General features: G+C 40.0%; 1 protein-coding gene across 2 annotated transcripts in view; it reads right to left on the bottom strand.

Annotated features, from left to right (window-relative positions):
• The window catches only part of RAF1 (Raf-1 proto-oncogene, serine/threonine kinase), an 84,519-nt gene extending 69,659 nt beyond the window's left edge, over positions 1-14,860 (bottom strand). For both annotated transcript variants that reach the window (XM_058725947.1, XM_058725948.1), the window contains exon 1: positions 14,723-14,860. The gene's annotated coding sequence lies outside the window, so the exon portion shown is untranslated. The remainder of the gene's footprint in view (positions 1-14,722) is intronic.
• Between the last annotated feature and the right edge of the window lie 292 nt (positions 14,861-15,152).

Genomic DNA, 15,152 nt, shown 5'->3' with positions numbered 1-15,152 from the left:
CTCCCTCTCTCTCTGCCCCTTCTCCACTCACGCTGTCTCACTCTCAAAATAAATAAACTTAAAAAAAGTTGGCAAAATTACCACAGAAAACTTTCCAAAGACAGAAGTCCCTCCATTAAATGATAAATGATAATCACCCCAAGCTTTAAAGGCTTCAGTGTAGGCTCACAATCCTCACCCAAAGCACTTGCATAAACTGGGTCCACTTTACACATAAGTGATAAGGATATTTCCTGGAAGTTTATGAAACACTGATTAGTGGGGCACCTGGGTGGCTCAGTCAGTTGGGCAGCCGACTTCGGCTCAGGTCATGATCTCGCGGTCCGTGAGTTCGAGCCCTGCGTCGGGCTCTGTGCTGACTGCTCAGAGCCTGGAGCCTGTTTCAGATTCTGTGTCTCCCTCTCTCTGACCCTTCCCCATTCATGCTCTGTCTCTCTCTGTCTCAAAAATAAATAAATGTTAAAAAAAAAAAAAAAAAAAAAGAAACACTGATTAGTGGTGAAATAAAACATATTTTAGAAAGAAGAATCTTAAACTAAATCCCTAAATCAAATATTGAAGAAAAGTTTTCACATATAAAGTAATAGCAAAATGGTTCATTACCAACTTACAGGAAAAAAGAATACAGGTAATAAGTATTTCTATTTAGGTCAACAAAAGTTTAGGAAAGAAAACTCTTCAAAGAGGATATACCTGAGGGTTCTATGAAAAATGAGTACTTGGACAGGCAAATTAGTTTAAGTCTTGGATCCCCGCCCTCAAATAATTTCATAATTTAGTTTAAAAAGTAATACGGGGCGGGGGGTGGGGGGGAAGAGGCACCTGGGTGGCTCAGTCGGTTAAGCATCCAACTCTTGATCTTGGCTCAGGTCATGATCTCAGTTTGTGAGTTCAAGCCCTGTATTGGGCTCTGCGCAGACAGTGCAGAGCCTGCTTAGGATTCTCCCTCTCTCTCTCTCACTCTGCCCCTCCCCTACTCTGTCTCTCAAAATAAAGAAATAAACTTAAAAGTAAAAAAGTAATACAAAGATTAGGAGGGGTTAATAGAAGGAAATAAAACTACTATGGATCATAAAGAAAAGTATAAAGTGGATGGCATTCCCAGAATTCTAACACAAACACTAAGTGTGCAGCATACCTAGAGGTTAAATTCTAGGGTGAAGATAGGGTGTAGGATGGAGTCAAAATTACCCTAGAAAATCCCTCTAATCTTTGCCTAAGTAGATGGCCTGTATTTAGGGTATTTACTCCATCTCTCTGCACCTTCCTCTTTAAAATAAAGATCATAATTTACTATATCATCAGGTTGTTAGGAAGATTAAATGAATTAAGGCCAACTTTTAAAAGAACATGGCAGGTAGTAGTCAGTCAACAAAGGTAAGCTATTATCTATAGGGATCATTTAAAAAACAAAAGATCTTTAAACAAAAGAATCCCACTTAACTGTGCCATAGTCAAACTATAAGAATTGTGAGAATTGAGAATAACAAAAGAATAGATTCACTTTTTTCAAATACAATCAAAATCTCACAAGAACATATACTATGAGTAACGGTGGCTGAAACTGCCTGCACTATTAAAAATCTTTTTTGGCGGCAGAGCGAAAACATAATTGAATGCTCATATTTTAATGTGCTTATAATGCAACTTCACTATTCACTTCTCCTTTAAGCTCATTCCTTTCTTCTGTCCAGCTTCAATCCACCTGAGACATCTGGTGATCAATTTTTCAAAATTTTCCCAAACTTTCTTTAGTAAGTGTTTTGTTTTTTCTTTCTTTTCTTCTTTTTTTTTTTTTTTTAATTCAATTGGTCACACAATCCTGGAAAAAATCATTCTCACACATAAAATGTTTCTGACAGACATGCTCAAATACTTAAGAAATCAAATGTCATCTCATCCAAGCTAGGAAATAATATGTCTAGTTTGGAAAAGTCTTAGGTTACAGTTTTCCAACCAGTCCAAAAGGGCATTCTGATGCACTGCAAGGTGGTGTGTGTGTCAATATTTTGAGTTTCCTCACTCCTCTTTCTCAACTTCTGACCACAAATTGGCAACTTCATCAGATGACTGGGCAGCATAAAGGCACATGAGGAAATGTGACACTCTACCCTTCTAGAAGTTAGCAAGCAGGAGCTGCCCAAGTTTATAAAAGATTGTAATTTTTAAAAGGTAATCAGTTTAAAAATAGAAGTTAAAAATTAGCTAGTTCAAAACAATATGTTAAAGCAATCAGCTCCACAGTAAAGGACCTCTGAGAACAATTTCATTTTTAATTCTTGACACAAATTAGTTTTTCATTTAAAGTCACTTTGAACTCTTTTTTAGCCAAAGTTTTACTTTTCATCTCCAAACCTGTCAGTTTCTTTATTGAGGCAGCAACTGCTAATTTTAAAATGAACAGACCCTTGGGGCACCTGGGTGGCTCAGTGGGTTAAGTGTCTCACTTCAGCTCGGGTCATGATCTTGCAGTTCAGGAGTTTGAGCTCCGCATCAGGCTCTGTGCTGACAGCTCAGAACCTGGAGCCTGTTGCAGTTTCTGTGTCTCCTCTCTCTCTCTGCTCCTCCTCTGATCATGCATGTTCTGTCTGTCTCTCTCTTCCAAAAATAAACATTAAAAAATTTTTTTTTAATTTTTAAAATGAACAGACCCATTTACAAAGTATACCATTAACACAAGTACCAAAATATACCTCACACAAATGAAATATGGCCTATGATCATTCGGATGGCCAGGCAATAAAGATGGACACGTAGTCAAAGAGGAAGGAAGGGAAACAAAAACCACCCAGATACCTCACTCTGCTGAGTTAATGCCTGGAAATGACTTTACCTTGTACCACCAAATTTCTTCTCCTTTTTTTTTTTTAACTGTAAACTCTGTGCCCAATGTGGGGCTTGAATTCACCACCCCAATGTCAAGAGTCATGTGCTCTACCAAGCCAGCTAGGGATCACTAATTTCTATTCCACATAAAAGGCATGAATTTTAGTGGCAAATCTTGCATAATCAGCAATTAAAAAATAGCATCTGCCTTCCTCAAGAATAAAGACATGATATATAAAATAAGTAAATCCACTATTCTGCACACTAGCACAGGCAGACACTGGAATTTACCCTTGACATAGGAGGTATTCCTTCATGTTTACAACTTGTCAGAACAATTTCAGGAGGTAACCATCTGATTCCCCTATAATTCCTTCCAGAGTCAATGGCTCTCACATAGAAAAGATTTCCTTAGTCTTTCGCTCTACCCTCAAAGGTACACACCTTGCTTGCTTTAAGAACTTGGAAGAACCAAAAAGGAAAAAAAAAAAAAGAAGAACTTGTAAGAATTATAGCTAAGGCACCTGTAAAATCGACAGTAACTTTTTTTCTTCAGGAAATATATATTTTTAGTTTATTCCTTTGGGGGGGGTGGGGGCAGAGAGGGAGGGAGAGAGAGAATCCCAAGCAAGCTCCGCACTGTGAGCACAAGCCTGATGCGGGGCTCAATTTCACAAACTGTAAGATCATGACCTGAGACCAAGTCGAAAGCTGAGCCACCCAGGTGCCTGAAATGCTTTTCAGAAAATATTTTTTTTAATGTTTTTAATGTCCATTTATTTCTGAGAAAGAGGAAGAGACAGAGTGTGAGCAGGCGAAGGTCAGAGAGAGAGGGAAACAGAATCCAAAGCAGGCTTCAGGCTCTGAGCTGTCCTCAAGAGCCTGACATGGGCTTGAACTCAAAAACCATGAGATCATGACTGAGTCAAAGTTGGACACTTAACCGACTGAGCCACTCAGGCACCCCTCTGAAAGTATTTTAAATCAATTTTTCAAAAATAATTTTCTTGGGGCACCTGGGCGGCTCAGTCGGTTAAGCATCCGACTTCAGCTCAGGTCATGATCTCGCAGTCTTTGAGTTCAAGCCCCACATCCGGCCCTGTGCTGACAGCTTGGAGCCTGCTTCTGATTCTATGTCTCCCTCTCTCTCTCTCTGCCCCTCCCCCGCTCATGCTCTGTCTCTCACTCTCAAAAATGAATAAATGTTAAAAAAAATTAAAAAAAAATAATTTTAAGACAAGGATATGTGCACAAGTCTTCCCTGTAACTAGACCATTAATTCATTAAAGCTTTAAATTATACCCAGCTACTCTACTATAGGATTAAAAAAACAAAACATGAAAATATAACCTATATAATTATATATCAAAGTATGAATGCCTTAGGAGAAGAACTATATGTATTTTCTACATCTTGTTACACTCCATCATTCGATATGGCACACCCTGCATAAAATTAGGTGCTCAAATATCTGAATAAAATATTAATGAAGAAAAGACATAATTACAATATTTATCCTAATTTTTTCATGAATACTAAATCACTACCTACCACATAAAAATATTAGCATATAATCTAAGGATCCAGATATTTCCATATATACTGCACCCAGGCATAGAACTGAGAAGAAAAGAATAAGGAGCACTATTCATTCAATTTCTAAGAACCTACTTGCAACTGCTAGTTGCTTTGAAGAATATAAAGTTCAGAAAGGCATTGCCCTTTGCCTTCCAGAAGCTTTTAAAGTAGAAGAACCATCATTTACCCAAGACTGACTATGTGCTAGGCACTGTGCTAAGAGCTTTCAGGATGACAAGCAATCCTACGACAAAATGTGGCAGCCTTCTTTGGCGGGGTGGGAGGCAGTGACATATAAAACTATGAATTTGCAGTGTGGAAAGATCACTTCTAGCTTAGTGGAGGAAGAGGCAGACAGTTAAGGATAACTTCACTGTAGTATTGGAACTAGAAGGAGTACCATTTCAATAGATAAATGCAGAGGCAAAACAAAAGCCAAACTGTATCAAGGAAATAAGAGTAGAGGAAAAGTCTGAAAATGAGCGTGTAGTACAGTCTTTTTAACTTTTTAGACAACTTTGTTTCCCTTTTATTTTAAATCTTCATACTTAATGATTTTACAAACATACCCATTATAAATAGCAACCCCTCCCCATCCTCAGTACCGTCTAAAACTTTTACCCTGCTTTATTTTTTCTTTAGCATCTAAATGATATTTTTTTAAATATCCCTTCTTTGCTTTACCTTTCCCTTCTTCCCCCATCTAACCCCACCAAGTAACCTATGTTAACAACCCAACAATATTCTTTGGTACTTTCTCCATGCTTATAATCTCATACAGATGTCATTAAGCACATACATACACAAGCTTTTCATAATAATTTATATTTTCCAACCTATTAGTTTTTTTAAAAGATACAATGACTAATTACCAAATACATGTTCATGGGGAGCGGGCTTAAAAATATGGAAAAATACAAAAACTAACCTATAGATGGCTCTTGCCAACATTTATGGACATATGCATCCAATCTTTTCTATGCATATATACTTGTAAATATTTTTCTTTATAAAGATGAGATCTTTTTATACTAATTTTAGTACCCTCCTTTTTTCACTTTATAGATCTTATCACTCAGGATTAACTGAAATCATCTTTCACTGGTTGACTGAATACACTTTTTTTTTTTTAATTTTTTTTTAACATTTATTTTTGAGACAGAGAGAGGGCATGAACAGGGGAGGGTCAGAGAAAGAGGGAGACACAGAATCTGAAACAGGCTCCAGGCTCTGAGCTGTCAGCACAGAGCCCGACACGGGGCTCGAACCCACGGACTGTGAGATCATGACCTGAGCCGAAGTCGGCCGCTTAACCGACTAAGCCACCCAGGCGTCCCTGACTGAATACACTTTAGATTAAAAGGATGAAAAAAAATAAAAGAAAATAAAAAAATAAAAGGATGATAAAAGTTTATTTTTTTTTAATTTTTTTTTTAACCTTTATTTTTGAGACAGAGAGACAGAGCACGAATGGGGGAGGGGCAGAGAGAGAGGGAGACACAGAATCGGAAGCAGGCTCCAGGCTCTGAGCCATCAGCCCAGAGCCCAAGGCGGGGCTCGAACTCACAGACCACGAGATCGTCACAGACTGCGAGATCGTGACCTGAGCTGAAGTCGGACGCTTAACCGACTGAGCCACCCAGGCGCCCCAAGTTTATTCATTTCAAAAAAGATGAGTCATTAATTGTGTGATATCTCTCTAAAGAGCATTACATACAAATACATTTATAAGGGTGAAAAAAGTCCAAGAGATGCAAATATAGCCAATTTCTAAGCTTCCTGTTTGCTCATTAGATTTAATCAGCAGTAAGAAAAAAGCTTAGCACCACTTCACATCCGTTAGGATAATTATTGTCAAAAAAGGAAAAAAAAAGTGTTGACAAGGATATGAACCCTTGTCAAATTGGAACACTTGTGTATTACTGGTATAAATGCAAAATGGGGCCGTTGCTATGAAAACAGTGGCAGTTCCTCAAAAAGTTAAAACCAGATTATCATATGAACCAGCAATTCCACTCCTAGTACACTCAAAAGAACTGAGAGCAAAGACTCAAACAGATACCTATAAACAAATATTCATAACAGCATTATTCACAACAGACAAAAGGTGGAAACAAGAATCCATCAACAGATGACTGTATAAACAAAATATTTAACATGCAACCACACCCACAGAAACATTATTTAGCCATAAAAAGGAATGAAATTTTGATACATGGTACAATAGGGATAGACTTTAGAAACACATTAAAATAAACCAGATGCAAAATCACAAACATTGTATGATTTTCCCTTACATGAGGTACTTGAAATGAGCAAATTCATAGACAGAAAGTAGAATTTACCAGAGGCTGGAGGTAGGGAGGAATGGGGAGCTTTGTTTAATGGGTACAGGGTTCTCTTTGGGATGACGAAAATGTTCCGGAAATAGTGGTGATGGTTGCACAATGCTGTGAATGTAATATAATGCCACTGAATAGTACACTCAAATACGGTTAAAATGGTAAATTTTAGGTTATATATAGTTTACCTGTCCCAGGCCCCAAAAAGCCTGAGGGGCCCGTTTCACATTGTCAGCTAAATATTAGTCATAAAGGTCATGATTTCTACTCTCACAATTCACAACTGCACTCTAATTCCAGTCTAGACTAACACGAAGGAAGGTAGAACATCATGTATCCCCTCACATTCTCTCTGGTTAAAATGCTGTTCCGTGTATAAAGCCTATGAATGCAGAAGGAAACAGCCAACATGACAAGAGTGCTTGAGCCCATGAATCAAGGAGGTACTAAAGCAGGCAAACATCCTCAAGGAGCTGGCAGTGAGAACCCAGAGCAGTCTACAAATAATGCCTCATAGAAGGGAAGCTAAGCAAAATAACTCCTTCAACATATATCCTAAGTAACAAAGTTCTGAGTACAAGTTTAGTAAGTATATCCTTTTAATAGTAAGCATTTGTGTGCTTGTGATGGGCAGTAGGAACTAAGTCCACAGGTGATTAACCTCTGAATCTCCACTCATTCAATTAATGTTATGTAATCAAGACAAAGTTTTAAGAACTGGGAATTCATAACCAAGAGTAAGATATGCTCCACCTTTAAGGAAGTTAAGTCTAGCCAGAGTTGTAAGACATCTACACAAAAATTCAATTCAATAAACACTATTTAGCACCTTCCAGTCAACGAAATGGCTGCAATCAGGTGTCAGCCATTATGCTAAACTCTGGGTAGTCAAAGTTGAGATACAATCTTCTAGAGGGGTGTCCAGGTGGCTCAGTCAGTTAAGTGTCTGACGTCAGCTCAGGTCACGATCTCACAGTTCATGGGTTCGAGCCCCGCTTCGGGCTCTGTGCTGACAGCTCAGAGCCTGGAGCCTGCTTTGGATTCTGTCTGTCGGGAGATCAGAGCCCCACAGGGGGCTCTATGCTAGGTGTAGAGCCTGCCTAAGATTCTCTCTCTCTCCTGCTCATGCACTCACTCATTTTTTTCTCTCTCAAAAACCCTAGAATTAAGTGTTGGAATTTAGACACAACACTTTCACTGAAGCACCTGGGCCTGGTTCCTCAGCCTCTGAAAGGGAAAAATTTTTAATAAATATTAATAAAAGAGAAATTGCATATTGAGTAGGAAGCATTAATTTCAGATTATAATCTAATGGGATGGTGAGCTCACAAATGGTTATATGATAAAGGCCATAAGAAAAATAAATGCAAAGGGTTTTATGGTGGGCCTCAAGGAAGGAAACATAATGAGTGAGAAAAAGAGGAAAAAAAGAAAAAGAGAAAAAGATCAGGAAATATTTAGAAGATGGGTGTTCAAAATGGCTCTTAAAAGAGGAACAGATAAAAGTGAGGAAATTGTGTCACTCTCTCATTAGGATAAGGTCGCAGAAGGCAGGAATCTGCCTTACTCATCCTGCACGAAGCACAATGGCCTGCACCTACGTAAGTGCTTTAAAAAAAAAAAAAAAAAAAAAAAAAGCATGAGGAATCTCTATTAGTAAGACATAAAAACAAGAACTGCTTAGTCTAATAGGCAATGGAAGTAAGACCAGCACATCTTCACTATATTGTTATCATCACAAAATAGGATACATAAAAACCCCATTATTTCCCTCCATGAAAGAAAGCTGGGTAGCTGAGGAACAACGGGGGAGGTAGAATTACTCTGCACAACTTTATTTACTCAGCCTAACTTTCTGTATCCTTTGACTTTTGTGGCATGAGACAGTATTATCTATTCAAGAAAATTAATAAAATTTAGTGTTTTTTTTGTTTTTTTTTTTTATTTTTTTTTTCAACGTTTTTTATTTATTTTTGGGAGAGAGAGAGACAGAGCATGAACGGGGGAGGGGCAGAGAGAGAGGGAGACACAGAATCGGAAACAGGCTCCAGGCTCCGAGCCATCAGCCCAGAGAGCCTGATGCAGGGCTCGAACTCACGGACCGCGAGATCGTGACCTGGCTGAAGTCGGACGCTTAACCAACTGCGCCACCCAGGCGCCCCAATAAAATTTAGTTTTTAAGAGGATGGCCTGAGTGGCTCAGTCAATTGAGCATCTGACTCTTAACTTAGGCTCATGTCATGATCTCATGGTTCATGGGTTTGAGCCCTGCTTCGGGATATGTGCTGACAGCACCTGTGGAGCCTGCTTGGCATTCTCTTTCCGTCTCTCTTCCATTCCCTCTGTTGCGCTCTCTCTCCCTATCAAAATAAATAAATTTTAAAATTTTTAATTTTTAAGAATCTGCACAGTAAGAAAGTGAATCTGACAGTAATGTGGAGAAAGCCCTGGCATATTAAGAAGAAAAAGGAGTTTACTTTAGAGGTTCTAACAATACATAAAGCAAATAGTAATAAAAGCCTGAATTAATCTGGAGAAAGCAGAAAATGGCTGAAAGAAGCTCAAAAATATAGTTGTGAATGGAATCTGACAGTGACTGAATGTTTGGAGTAAACATGAAGACCCACACCATGAATACAATTAACTTTATTAAATGTATTTTTCTATCATAAAAGTAACATTCAGAGAATATAGAAAGTATAAAGAACATTATCCTTATTTCTACTCTTTAACAACCATAGTTAACATCTACATGTATTTTCTTCCTATATGTAGGTTTTGAGATTTTTTCTAAAACAGCTTGGGATATAATTCACATTCCATACAAATCAAGTACTTGAAATGTAAAATTTAATGGCTATTATATTCAGAGTTGCACATCCATCTCCACAATCAATTTTAGAACATTTCATCACTCCCACCAAAAACAAAAACAAAACAAAACAAAAAACCACAAAAACAACTATCACTGCCCCTGCCCACTCCCCACTCCCTCCAGTCCCTGGCAACCACTAACCTACATTCTGTCTCTGGATTGGCCTATTCTGGACATTTCATATAAAAGGAATCATACAAAATGTGGACTTTTATGACTAGCTTCTTTCATTTAACATGTTTGCAAGGTTTATACATGTTGGAGAATGTATCAGTATACCATTTCTTTTTACTACTGAATAACATTCCACTGTTTTTTTTATATACAACTGTAATCATTCCAGATACGTAATTTTGTGTTCAGCATTTTCCATGTCATCAATGTTTCATATAATCCATACTTAATGACAAGTATAGTGCTCCATCAAATGGCTGTACCGCAGTTTATTTAATCACTTTTTAAAGTTTATTTATTTTGAAGGGGGAAGGGGAGGAGAGAGATAACAAAGAAGAGAGAGACACAGAATCCCAAGCAGAATCCACACTATCAGTGCAAAGCTCGATGCAGGGCTAGAACTCACAAACCTGGAGATCAAGACCTGATCCAAAGTCAGCCACTTAACCCACTAAGCCACCCAGGTGCCCCTAACTTAGTCATTATTGTTGGGCTTTTGAACTCTTTCCAGTCTTTTCTATTGTAACAAATTCTCTTTAATGCAAATGATAGCTCCTTTCTGAATGATCTTCTGGATCCAGAGAAATGCCTCTCCTAGAAACTCTGAGCTTCTTAATGAGATTTGCTACAGAAAACAAAAGTCACATCCTTCCAGGGAAAATTCAGAATTTCATCCATCCCAAATCTAGGTAAAGGGCAGATGCTAAAAGCTGCCCATGGCTAAAAGGATGCCTCAAAAATACCTAGATTAAGATCTGTCTGGCTCAGTCAGTAAAGCATGCGACTCTTGATCTCGGGGTTGTAAATTCAAGCTCCACATTAGGGATAGAGATTACTTTAAAAAACAACCAATAAAAAAAAAAAAGAAAACTCATCATTTTAAAGACACTGACATAAACATTAACTAGGCTGACTCTTCCATCAGAAATGTACATGGATGGGGACACCTGGGTGGCATCCGACTTTGGCTGAGATCATAATATCAGGGCTCTGTGAGTTCAAGCCCCACATCAAGCTCACTGCTGTCAGCCTCTCAGCCCGCTTCAGATCCTGTCCCCTTCTCTCTGCCCCTCCCCCACTTGCACTCTCCCAATAAATAAATAAATATTTAAAAAAGAAAAAAAAAAGGTATATGGATGAAAAAAGGTAAACACTTTGTCCAAATGTGATGCCTACTACTGGGCAGCTTCAAAGAATCAGATCACTTTTGCTTTCCATAGCAGGATGAAAGAAAATAAATAGGAAAGAACACCTTGATTACAACAGTCAAAATGTTCTTATGCTTGTTATTTTATGACAATAAATGAGATCCAACTGGTAGAAAGAGGAGGAAGAGGACACCTGTACAGTCCACAAGGTCCTCACCAGCAATTAACATACTGAGTTCCCCTAAAACAATGTCCTTGCCTGCTGCTTCCCATTCCTTAACCAATGCAAATAATCTAAAAATCACAACGATTTTACAATTTGAAACTAGCTTTAGTATTGCTAATCCCCACCAAATAAGATCCCTTAGAATCTGGTCTAAAAATAAAACTATGTGTCAACTGTTCCTCAAGAAAAACTATGTACACTGATTGGAATGTGAAGCAATTAACACTTTGTGAGTGATTTGCCAAAGAGACTTCAGATAGCCTGGGCCAAAACCAATAACAAAGAAACAACACCCACTTGACATTTTCCTTGGTTAAACTGAGATTTTAGGAGCAATTTTAGAAGAAAGGCTAACAGATGTGAAGTTAAACACTAAAATCATTGAGAGCTACACAAGTATTATAGGAGAAATGGAGGAACAAAATGATTCAACCACTGCAAAATAAAAAACGAAAACTTTAATATGTAATTAAGGAAATTTACTCAACTTTTAAGGCAAGAATACCTTAGTCATTACAATTGTGACGATGATAAGCAAGGTAGTTTAGCCTTATACTAAAAATACTAACTAAATTGTAACACAAACATCTAGGGTTACATTTAGCACCTAGTCAGTTTAGCAAATAGGAATTTTTCGCCATTGATACACATAAACACTCATATACATACAAGATAAGGTAACCTAAAATTCTACACAACCTCATCCTAAATAAGCCCAGCATTCCTTGGTTTTCTAATTAATTTAGTCAAGGTGAGCAATTTTCCAACCATAGTTTTAAAGAAATGATTTCCACGATCTGTACAATTTGAAAAACGAAAAACCCTTGCAAGTTCCATTTTGTGGTTTCATAACCCCCTACTGTCACATAGTCCACTGCCTTTCAAAGGCAATATTTAAAATTCTCTTCTGCAAGTCAACATTAAGGCATGCTGTTTGGTTAACAAGCTCCTCCCAAGATCAGGATTATTATGTATGGCCTATTATGTTCCTAACATGCAAACAAAAGCCCTCCCTCATGTAACATTTTTCTATTTTTAGGAAGTAGGTTACTAACAAAGTTTTATCTGAAATTAAAATGTAGTATCATATATTTACTAACAAACTACCTGAGATAGTAATTTAAAGCTACTAATTGTATTTTCCATTTAATAAGTCACTACTGCTTATGGAAAAGCCAAATTTAACTTCTAACAAGTTGTTTCAACTTCAGAGCAAACCACCTACTTTGGATTTCACAAATAGCATGTTTTAAACTAACTACAACTAGTTTCAGAGCAGTTGTAATACCATACTTGATATTTAATTACCCACTCTCCATTTCATCTTTTAGATACTTTTCATCGCAAATGACCAGTTTAATGTTTCCCTGTTTTCTGCTAAACCAAATCCGATAAAATATGTTCTAATGTATTTCACTGAAGTCTTCTACTTTGAAGGCTTACACTCTTCAACTGACAAGAGTTTTATTAACAAGGCTAAGCAACTGCACTACAGTTTCTAATCACAAACACCACATACCTAAAAGATAAGCTTTTCCAGCAGAAACAGTAACAGGTTTATTTCCCCAAGTATCCATTGTTCAACTGGGTCAAATGTTTCTGTTGCATTTTAAACAGCTTAGCCCTTGAAGTGATAAGGGTGAAAACAAGCCAAAAGTATCTTAATGTTCTTCAGTGGCATATAATCATCACAACCCTAGACAACAAACTTAGGAACTTCAAGCTGAAGTCTGTTAAGACAATAATAATCACTGTAGCATAAGCATCACAACAATACAACAATTTGGGGTAAATTATGTTTTACAGAGCTGAAGACTTTATAACAAAATTGGAAACCACGGAATCTATGCAAAGAAAGTTTACTATATACAACACACTTAATAAATTAAAAATACTTGCATTCTACACTTTTCAGCCTTTTTATATAATCTTCCAATTTCTACATGACCGGGGAGCATGGTTTTTCTTGCCAACAGCCATTTAAAATGCAGTATTAGCAGCGTGCACTATATGTATAAAGTTTTACTGGTGAGCAAGCAAAACCTCAGAAGAATCTCTTGCAGGAACACCTAGAACAGGAGCTCAGTTCATTCACCATTGTGTAAGTGCAAAACATTTGACATAAAAGCACTTAACCAAAAATGTTCTTAAATGGGTTTAACAAAGTAAGTCTTTTCAATTACTATCAGCTTCAATATAAAGACAAGGGATAAAAATACTTACCAGAAAGAAAAAAAATAGCAATACTCCTTTAATCAAATTATATCAACTAGTTCACTCTGGAACAAAGAGCCTTCACAATCTAGACAAATATTCTTTTAGACACCCATCTCTCACCACTTCCTTCCTGCACCCTAGATTCTCTGCTGCACCCCAAACGCATCCCAACTCCTGCATGTCTCTATGCCTTTGTACCAGCGGTTTCCTCAGCTTAGAACGCTCTCCCCTCCTCCTCACCTGGTGAGCACTTACTCATCAAGTTCAAAACTGGCCGCAAAAGTTCCCTCCGGTGTCCAAGCTACCTCAACTCCTCCAGGCAAACTAGCCGTTCCAAATTCCCACAACACTTGGTAAGTCCATCCTCATCACAGCGCATTGTTTTCAAGCCTTGGGAGCGAATGAAGAGCAGGCTCCCTCCGCTCAGCCCACAGAGGACAAGGCAGGCAGAAACACTCAAAGAACGTGAGCTGAATTCATCCCTGCTTAGATCAACTGACCCTCTAGAACCCGGTCACATCTCAAGGAGACGTGGGGGATACTAACATTCTTCCCACCAGAGAAATGAATACCAGAGGGCACACCCAGAGCCCTGGAAAGAGAACAATGAATGAACACAGCCGCCTTTCCCCTCAAGATGTCCAAACTCCTCTTTCTGGGCATCGACTAGCTCTGCAGAACCTCTGCAGCTGCACAACTGAAGCGTCCAGACGGCTCTCTCTTCACACAAAGGACAGCCCTGGATCTTCACTCCAAAGCATCCCAGGGCCAAACCTCAGCATACGCATCCCAAACCTTTCATTAGTAACCCACGGAGTCCCGAAACCCAAGGCGAGGCCCCTATGCCTTTGTGGTGGGGAACTGACCCACTTCCGCCTCTCGTCCCCCATTCTTCTCGTCCTCCCTGTAAGAGTGTCACTTGAGTGACAGACTCTGAGTGAGGATGCAAGCCCGGGACCCCTCCGCGCCCAGAAAGAAAAGGAATTCGCCCATCTGAATGACAACACGGATAGGGGGCAATTCTGGGCAGATTTTCCCATTGCCAAAATATAAGGAATATGCACCGAGTACAGGGGTGGCGCTAGCACGTTTCCCCGAAACACAAGGAAATTTGAGTGGGGATGTGGAAACTCGGCTCGCCGGCCATGACACCGGGCCCCAGGGCTCCCGCCCGCCCACCGCCACCCGGGGTGACAGCGGCCTTGCCCAGGCCCTCGACCCGGCAGCCGCGGGGTCGCTCCATCAACGCTGCCCAGGCCGGGCCGCCGAGGAACCCGGCCCCTTCAGCCCCGCCGCCCAGCTTCCCCGGCATCCAGGGCCTGGCCCTGCCGCCTACCTGAAGGAGCCGAGCCGCCTCCGTGTCCCGTCGTCTGGTGGCGGCGTCTAGTCCGCTCCTCCTCCCCGCGGTGGGTGAGGGAGCGGGAGGCGGTCACATTCGGCGTGTCCCCAGCCCAGGGGACGGGGCCCCAGGCAGTCCCCGCATCGTCGCACTCGCGCTCCGCGCCTCGGGGCACACGCCCCAAAGCCCGGCCAGCTGGCCCTCTTCCGGGCCCTAGGAGAGCGGCAGAGAAGCCCTCCTGTCTCACGCCCGTCCTCGTCTTACTCCCGCCATCTAAGATGGCGGCCCCAACGCCCGCGACGAAGAGACTCTCGGGCGGCCCCGGCAAACGAGCCCTCCACTCGGTGCTCCTCCTCCCGACCTGCGGCGCCACCGGCTCTCTGCTTCTGCGTGAGCCCGCCTGGCAGCAGGCTTCAAACTTGGCTCG

The sequence above is a fragment of the Neofelis nebulosa genome, chromosome 4 (genome assembly GCF_028018385.1).
Source record: "Neofelis nebulosa isolate mNeoNeb1 chromosome 4, mNeoNeb1.pri, whole genome shotgun sequence".
NCBI classification, from domain to species: Eukaryota; Metazoa; Chordata; class Mammalia; order Carnivora; family Felidae; genus Neofelis; species Neofelis nebulosa.
This window is presented reverse-complemented; position numbering and strand designations above follow the sequence as displayed.